Source organism: Pseudophryne corroboree, chromosome 1 (genome assembly GCF_028390025.1).
Source record: "Pseudophryne corroboree isolate aPseCor3 chromosome 1, aPseCor3.hap2, whole genome shotgun sequence".
Classification (NCBI taxonomy): Eukaryota; Metazoa; Chordata; class Amphibia; order Anura; family Myobatrachidae; genus Pseudophryne; species Pseudophryne corroboree.
This window is the reverse complement of record NC_086444.1, coordinates 553938840-553948160: the sequence shown is the minus strand read 5'-3', so window position 1 is coordinate 553948160 and position 9321 is coordinate 553938840. Positions and strand designations below refer to the sequence as shown.

At 41.5% G+C, this 9321-nt stretch overlaps 1 long non-coding RNA gene across 1 annotated transcript in view; it reads right to left on the bottom strand.

The window, feature by feature from the left end:
- Positions 1–2849: 2849 nt before the first annotated feature.
- Positions 2850–9321, bottom strand: part of LOC134898848 (uncharacterized) — a 32775-nt gene continuing 26303 nt past the window's right edge. The window contains exon 3 of the long non-coding RNA XR_010172542.1: positions 2850–3092. This is a non-coding gene — a long non-coding RNA (uncharacterized LOC134898848). The remainder of the gene's footprint in view (positions 3093–9321) is intronic.

Sequence of the window (9321 nt, the reverse complement as noted above, 5' to 3'; positions counted from 1 at the left end):
CTACCTCTGTGTCGTCAAGTATACGATCCATCCATACCTGTGGTGCATTTTAGTTGTGCGCAGTATATATAGTAGGAGGACAGTGCAGAATTTTGCTGACCAGTGACCACCAGTATTATATAGCAGTACGGTACAGTAGTCCACTGCTCTACCTACCTCTGTGTCGTCAAGTATGCTATCCATCCATACCTGTGGTGCATTTTAGTTGTGCACAGTATATATAGTAGGAGGACAGTGCAGAATTTTGCTGACCACCAGTATATAGTATATAGCATTACGGTAAAGTAGGCACTGCTCTACCTACCTTTGTGTCATCAAGTATACTATCCATCCATACCTGTGGTGCATTTTAGTTGTACGCAGTATATATAGTCGGAGGACAGTGCAGAATTTTGCTGACCACCAGTATATAATATATTGCAGTACGGTACAGTAGTCCACTGCTCTACCTACCTCTGTGTCGTCAAGTATACTATCCATCCATACCTGTGGTGCATTTTAGTTGTGCGCAGTATATATAGTAGGAGGACAGTGCAGAATTTTGCTGACCACCAGTATATATATAGCAGTATGGTACAGTAGTCCATTGCTCTACCTCTGTGTCGTCAAGTATACTACAAAAGTTCAGTAAAATTACCCAAAAATCTAAATTAAAAGCATCTGATGAGAAGCTTAAACTTGCCAATATGCCATTTACGACACGGAGTGGCAAGGAACGGCTGAGGCCCTGGCCTATGTTCATGGCTAGTGGTTCAGATTCACATGAGGATGGAAGCACTTATCTTCTCGCTATAAAACTGCAGTGCCACTCCTAGGTGGGCCAGGTGTTTGTGTCGGCCACTTGGGTCACTTAGCTTAGCCATCCAGCGACCTTGGTGCACCTCTTTTTTTCTTTGCATCATGTGCTGTTTGGGGACTATTTTTTAAATCGGCCATCCTGTCTGACACTGCAGTGCCACTCCTAGATGGGCCAGGTGTTTGTGTCGGCCACTTGGGTCGCTTAGCTTAGTCATCCAGCGACCTCTGTGCAAATTTTAGGACTAAAAATAATATTGTGAGGTGTGAGGTGTTCAGAATAGACTGGAAATGAATGGAAATTATGGTTATTGAGGTTAATAATACTATGGGATCAAAATGACCCCCACATTCTATGATTTAAGCTGTTTTTGAGGGTTTTTTGTAAAAAAAAATGAATCCAAAACACACCCGAATCCGCCCAAAAAAAATTTCAGGAAAGTTTTGCCAAAACGCGTCCGAATCCAAAACACGGCCGCGGAACCGAATCCAAAACCAAAACACAAAACCCGAAAAATTTCCGGTGCACATCACTAGTCTGAACTGACTTCACGTGTGGCAAGTTCAAATGGTTGCAGAGCCTTGCACAACGTTGAAATCATTCTCCACTGCGCTTGAGTCAGGTGCATTCTCCCTCCTTTGCCTATATCGTAGGCAGATGTATAGGCTTGAATGGCCTTTTGCTGCTCCTCCATCCTTTGAAGCATATAGAGGGTTGAATTCCACCTCGTTACCACCTCATGCTTCAGCTGATGGCAGGGCATGTTCAGGAGTGTTTGATGGTGCTCCAGTCTTCGGCACGTGGTGACTGAATGTCGAAAGTGGCCCGCAATTCTTCGGGCCACTGACAGCATCTCTTGCACGCCCCTGTCGTTTTTTTTTAAATTCTGCACCACCAAATTCAGTGTGAGACGTGCTGTCAAACATATCCACCTATCTTGAGAAACGTGTGCAATTATAACACGGTCATAGGTGGTAAGGTGTTTTTTTCAGCAAAAGATAACAACAAGTAGTATAGAACGGACACACCTGTATTAACGGGTGGTACCTAAATTACCTATACTACCACTAGAATTGTGGAAGTATACCAATGCTCACTACTGTCATTTGTTAAGAACAATATATAACATAGTTAAGCAAAAGGGATTGGAATGTGCATTCATTCATAAGCCTCTTCAGCGCTCAGCGGGCTGGTGTAGTAACCTAGACTAACAATATAGCAGGCAAATAGGCAAGATCAGAATGAACGAAACTAACAATATTTATTTAAATGCCTAGGGAATATTAATGCGAGTAGACCAGTAGGGAGGACAATTGTCAGCACTAAATACAACAGAAAACTAGGTAGGATACAGCAGTACTGAATGTGGTAATAAATAAAGCTTGAGAAGCTTTTAACCACATACTGTCTGCATTAACACCTTAAACCACTGAAGGTGACGTAAGTGCAGTAAATAGCCGTGAATACCTATAATAGTCCTGGAAAGCCATTGACGGCAATAGATAGCCCTAATTTATCAACATTCTTACTTGAAATTGAATTAATTATAATGGGCTTCACTATACAATAGACCTGATCTAATTGGTGTATAACAGCCTGAAACAAATCCAATATCTAAGGATCATTGTCAATGAAGTTATGATGCATGCAGCATCTAGACCCATATAATGAACATGATCTTGATGCATATGAAAAATTAATCAACAGTGCATACACCAGGGCCTCTTGACAATGGAGTTCCTTTAAAGGAACTATTTACGATACGGCTTGCCTGCAAGTAATCCTATCTTATGGAACTGATAGTCTATATTGTGACATCTGAGTGCTTACAAAAGGACTGATTATGTCCAAGGAATACTTGAACTTAATTTTTACCTCTGAGGTCTGCGTTATATTATGGTTGCTCACCACTGTGTAAGATATGCTGTCTTGATCTTTTGTTCAATACATAACAAGTACCAAGTATAATGACAATATAAATAAAGATTAATAAAATAAATACGTACAATTCCAGTGATATTTAATTAGAATAATAAACAGAGCGGAACAACTATTTGAGCACAGTGAATCAGCTTTTAATTTTTCAAGCACACAATATAATTACTCACAGTGCACAATTTATTTACACATTTTTTTCACTGATATGTTTCTCATTTGCTAGGCAATTTTTATTGAATAAGAATAAAAGTTATATTTTAAACAAAAATTTTTTCTTCCTCTAATGTGCGCCAACGAAGAGACAATCCTTTTTCTGTCCATTTTCGTTCTCTACTTTTGTTGTCTATGGTAGCACCCCCTATTGAAGCAAGCAGAATTTGTTATGCAATAATATAAATTGGGGATCACGTTATTGAAAAATTTCATAAATTTTGTCTGGTGCAGGAGACATCCCTTCCCCCCATTTCCCTTACATACCACCAAATTCATTGTATGTGCAAAACATGGGACGTGCTGGAATTTGCCCAAATGTAATGCACGCACAATATTGGTGGCGTTGTCCGATGTCACAAATCCCCAGGAGAGTCCAATTGGGGTAAGCCAATCTGCGATGATGTTCCTCAGTTTCCGTAAGAGGTTGTCAGCAGTGTGCCTCTTATGGAAAGCGGTGATACAAAGCGTAGCCTGCCTAGGAACGAGTTGGCGTTTGCGAGATGCTGCTACTGGTGCTGCCGCTGCTGTTGTTGCTGCTGGAGGCAATACATCTACCCAGTGGGCTGTCACAGTCATATAGTCCTTAGTCTGCCCTGCTCCACTTGTCCACATGTCTGTGGTTAAGTGGACATTGGGTACAACTGCATTTTTTAGGACACTGGTAACTCTATTTCTGATGTCTGTGTACATTCTCGGTATCGCCTGCCTAGAGAAGTGGAACCTAGATGGTATTTGGTACTGTGGACACACTACCTCAAGCAATTCTCTAAGTCCCTGTGAACTAACGGCGGATACCGGATGCACGTCTAACACCAACATAGTTGTCAAGGCCTGAGTTATCCGCTTTGCAACAGGATAACTGCTGTGATATTTCATCTTCCTCGCAAAGGACTGTTGGCCAGTCAATTGCTTACTGGAAGTAGTACAAGTGGTCTTCCGACTTCCCCTCTGGGATGACGATCGACTCCCAGCAGCAACAACAGCAGCGCCAGCAGCAGTAGGCGTTACACTTAAGGATCCATCGGAGGAATCCCAGTTAGTAGAGGACTCATCAGACTTGCCAGTGACATGGCCTGCAGGATTATTGGCGTTCTTGTCTAAGGAGGAAATTGACACTGAGGGAGTTGGTGGTGTGGTTTGCAGGAGCTTGGGTAAAAGAGGAAGAAGGGATTTAGTTGTCAGTGGACTGTTTCCGCTGTCACCCAAAGTTTTTGAACTTGTCAATGACTTCTGATGAATGTGCTCCATGTGACGTATAAGGGAGGATGTTCCTAGGTGGTTAACGTCCTTACCCCTACTTATTACAGCTTGACAAAGGCAACACTCAGCTTGACACCAGTTGTCCGCATTTCTGTTGAAATAATTCCACACCGAAGAGGTGATTTTTTTTTGTATTTTGACCAAGCATGTCAATGGTCTTACTCATCCAACGGACAACAGGTGTCTCCCCGGGTGCCTGACTTAAACAAACCACCTCTCCATCAGAATCCTCCTTGTCAATTTCCTCCTGAGTGCCAGCAACACCCATATCCTCACCCTTGTGTACTTCAACAGTGACATCTTCAATTTGACTATCAGGAACTGGACTGTGGGTGCTCCTTCCAGCACTTGCAGGGGGCATGTAAATGATGGAAGGAGCCACCTCTTCCCGTCCAGTGTTGGGAAGGTCAGACATCGCAACCGACACAATTGGACTCTCCTTGGGGATTTGTGATTTAGAAGAACGCACAGTTCTTTGCTGGGCTTTTGCAAGCTTAACTCTTCATTTTTCTAGCGGGAGGATGAGTGTTTCCATCCTCATGTGAAGCTGAACCACTAGCCATGAACATAGGCCAGGGCCTCAGCTATTCCTTGCCACTCCGTGTCATAAATGTCATATTGGCAAATTTACGCTTCTCCTCAGATGCTGTTAATTTAGATTTTTGGGTCATTTTACTGAACGTTTGTTTTTGGATTTTACATGCTCTCTACTATGACATTGGGGATCGGCCTTGGCAGATGACGTTGATGGCATTTCTTCATCTCTGCCATGACTAGTGGCAGCAGCTTCAGCACGAGGTGGAAGTGGATCTTGATCTTTCCCTATTTTACCCTCCACATTTTTGTTCTCCATTTTTTTAATGTGTGGAATTATATGCCAGTAATATATCAGGAATTAGATGCCACTAGATAGATACCAGATACCACTGTGACTGGAAAGATGATTACCTATGCACAGTGACAGGACACTACCACAGCACCCTACAGCAGCAAGATGCAGCACAAGACACTGGACTTTTAGTCACCACAATGCAGCACTGATACTGAGCACAGATATTGAGCACTGTTCAGGATAATAGAATGTACATTGGGCAGCAAAATACAGCAATGGACTACTGTACTGTACTACTATATACTGGTCAGTGGTCACCACAACGCAGCAATGATAATAATGAGCACAGATACTGAGCACTGATCAGGATAATAGAACTGACACGGGGCAGCAAAATACAGCAATTCACTACTGTACTGTACTACTATATACTGGTCAGTGGTTACCAAAATGCAGCAATGATAATAATGAGCACATTTACTGAGCACTGTTAAGGATAAAAGAACTGACACGGGACAGCAAAATACAGCAATGGACTACTGTACTGTACTACTATATACTGGTCAGTGGTCACCACAATGCAGCAATGATAATAATGAGCACAGATACTGAGCAATGTTCTGGATAATAGAGCTGACACGGAGCAGCAAAATACAGTAATTCACTACTGTACTGTACTACTATATACTGGTCAGTGGTCACCACAATGCAGCAATGATAATAATGAGCACAGATACTGAGCACTGTTCAGGATAATAGAACTGACACGGAGCAGCAAAATACAGCAATGGACTACTGTACTGTACTACTATATACTGGTCAGTGGTCACCACAATGCAGCAATGATAATAATGAGCACAGATACTGAGCACTGTTCAGGATAATAGTACTGACACGGGGCAGGAAAATACAGCAATGGACTACTGTACTGTACTACTATATACTGGTCAGTGGTCACCACAATGCAGCAATGATAATAATGAGCACAGATACTGAGCACTGTTCTGGATAATAGTACTGACATGGAGCAGCAAAATACAGCAATGGACTACTGTACTGTACTACTATATACTGGTCAGTGGTCACCACAACGCAGCAATGATAATAATGAGCACATATACTGAGCACTGTTCTGGATAATAGAACTGACACGGGGCAGCAAACTACAGCAATGGACTACTGTACTGTACTACTATATACTGGTCAGTGGTCACCACAATGCAGCAATGATAATAATGAGCACATATACTGAGCACTGTTCAGGATAATAGAACTGACATGGAGCAGCAAAATACAGCAATGGACTACTGTACTGTACTACTGTATACTGGTCAGTGGTCACCACAATGCAGCAATGATAATAATGAGCACAGATACTGAGCACTGTTCTGGATAATAGAACTGACACAGAGCAGCAATATACAGCAATGGACTACTGTACTGTACTACTATATACTGGTCAGTGGTCACCGCAATATAGTAACATAGTATTTGAGGTTGAATAGAGGCAAATTGCCCATCAGGTTCAACCTTTTTTAAGTTGTGATAATTCTACATACTTGATAAATAATGTTTTATGACTAGTTAGCTACTATAACTCATGTTACCCCCAAATTAACCACGTTGATATTTTAAGTATTATAACCTTGGATAGCTTTTTCATTCAGAAATGTATCCATTCCTTTTTTAAATCCAATTACAGAGTCCGCTATTACCACCTTCCCTGGCAGGGAATTCCACATCCTGATTGCCCTAACAGTGAAGAACCCTTTCATCCGTTGCGTTCGGAACTTTCTCTCCTCCAGTCGCAGCAAGTGCCCACGTGTACTAAACTGTGTTCTTTTAATAAATAATTCCTCTGATAACTCTTTGTGATGTCCCTTTACATATTTGAAGATATTAATAATATCTCCTCTTAGGCACCTCTTTTCTAGTGTATACATATTCAGCCTAATAAGTCTTTCCTTATAGTCCAGTCCTTCTAGGCCTTTAATCAATTTAGTAGCTTGCCTTTGAACACTTTCGAGTTCACTGATGTCTTTTTTGTACAATGGTGCCCAAAACTGAACACAATATTCCAGGTGCGGACGTACCAATGCCTTATACAGCGGCATGATTACATCCGAGTCCCTTGTCTCAATTCCCCTTTTTATGCACGCTAGCACCTTACTTGCCTTCTTTACTGCGTTTTGACATTGTGTACGGTTATTAAGCCTATTATCAATGAATTCCCTCAAATCTTTTTCCAACTCTGTTTCCCCTAGGTGTTCCCCATTTAATATGTAGGATGCAAGTTTGTTTTTAGTCCCAAAATGCATAACCTTGCATTTGTCTGTATTGAACCTCATTTTCCATTTAGACGCCCAGAGTTCAAGTTTAGATAGATCATTCTGCAAGGACTCCACATCCAATTCTGAATTAATTACCTTACACAGTTTAGTATCATCTGCAAAGATTGACACTGAGCTTTCCAGGCCTATTTCTAGGTCATTGATAAATATGTTGAACAGTAGTGGTCCGAGTATGAACCCTTGTGGTATTCCGCTGACTACGGGGGACCAGGTTGAGGACTTCCTGTTGACCACTACTCGCTGTACCCTGCTATCCAACCAGCTGCTTATCCATATGCAAATAGTTTTTCCTAGGCCAATCTCCTTTAATTTGATCATCAGTCTCCTGTTAGGAACTGTATCAAAGGTTTTTGCAAAATCTAGGAAGACCACATCCACTGCTTTTCCTTGATCAAGATTATTGCTCACTTCCTCGTAGAAGCTAATTAAGTTAGTCTGACATGACCTGTCCCTCACAAACCCATGCTGGTTCTTGCTAATAAACAATGCAGCAATGATAATAATGAGCACAGATACTGAGCACTGTTCAGGATAATAGAACTGACACTGGGCAGCAAAACACAGCAATGGACTACTGTACTATACTACTATATACTGGTCAGTGGTCACCACAATGCAGCAATGATAATAATGACCACAGATACTGAGCACTGTTCTGGATAATAGAACTGACACGGAGCAGCAAAATACAGCAATGGACTACTGTACTGTACTACTATATACTGGTCAGTGGTCACCACAATGCAGCAATGATAATAATGAGCTCAGATACTGAGCACTGTTCAGGAAAATAGAACTGACATGGAGCAGCAAAAGACAGCAATGGACTACTGTACTGTACTACTATATACTGATCAGTGGTCACCACAATGCAGCAATGATAATAATGAGCACAGATTCTGAGCACTGTTCAGGATAATAGAACTGACACGGAGTAGCAAAATACAGCAATTGACTACTGTACTGTACTGTACTACTATATACTGATCAGTGGTCACCACAATGCAGCAATGATAATAATGAGCACATATACTGAGCACTGTTCAGGATAATATAACTGACATGGAGCAGCAAAATACAGCAATGGACTACTGTACTGTACTACTATATACTGGTCAGTGGTCACCACAATGCAGCAATGATAATAATGAGCACAGATTCTGAGAACTGTTCAGGATAATAGAACTGACACGGAGTAGCAAAATACAGCAATTGACTACTGTACTGTACTGTACTACTATATACTGGTCAGTGGTCACCACAATGCAGCAATGATAATAATGAGCACAGATACTGAGCACTGTTCAGGATAATAGAACTAACACGGGGCAGCAAAATACAGCAATGGACTACTGAACTGTACTACTACATACTGGTCAGTGGTCACCACAATGCAGCAATGATAATAATGAGCACAAATACTGAGCACTGTTCTGGATAATAGAACTGACACGGAGCAGAAAAATACAGCAATGGACTACTGTACTGTACTACTATATACTGGTCAGTGGTCACCACAATGCAGCAATGATAATAATGAGCACAGATACTGAGCACTGTTCAGGATAATAGAACTGACACGGGGCAGCAAAATACAGCAATGGACTACTGTACTGTACTACTATATACTGGTCAGTGGTCACCACAATGCAGCAATGATAATAATGAGCACAGATACTGAGCACTGTTCTGGATAATAGAACTGACACGGGGCAGCAAACTACAGCAATGGACTACTGTACTGTACTACTATATACTGGTCAGTGGTCACCACAATGCAGCAATGATAATAATGAGCACATATACTGAGCACTGTTCAGGATAATAGAACTGACATGGAGCAGCAAAATACAGCAATGGACTACTGTACTGTACTACTGTATACTGGTCAGTGGTCACCACAATGCAGCAATGATAATAATGAGCACAGA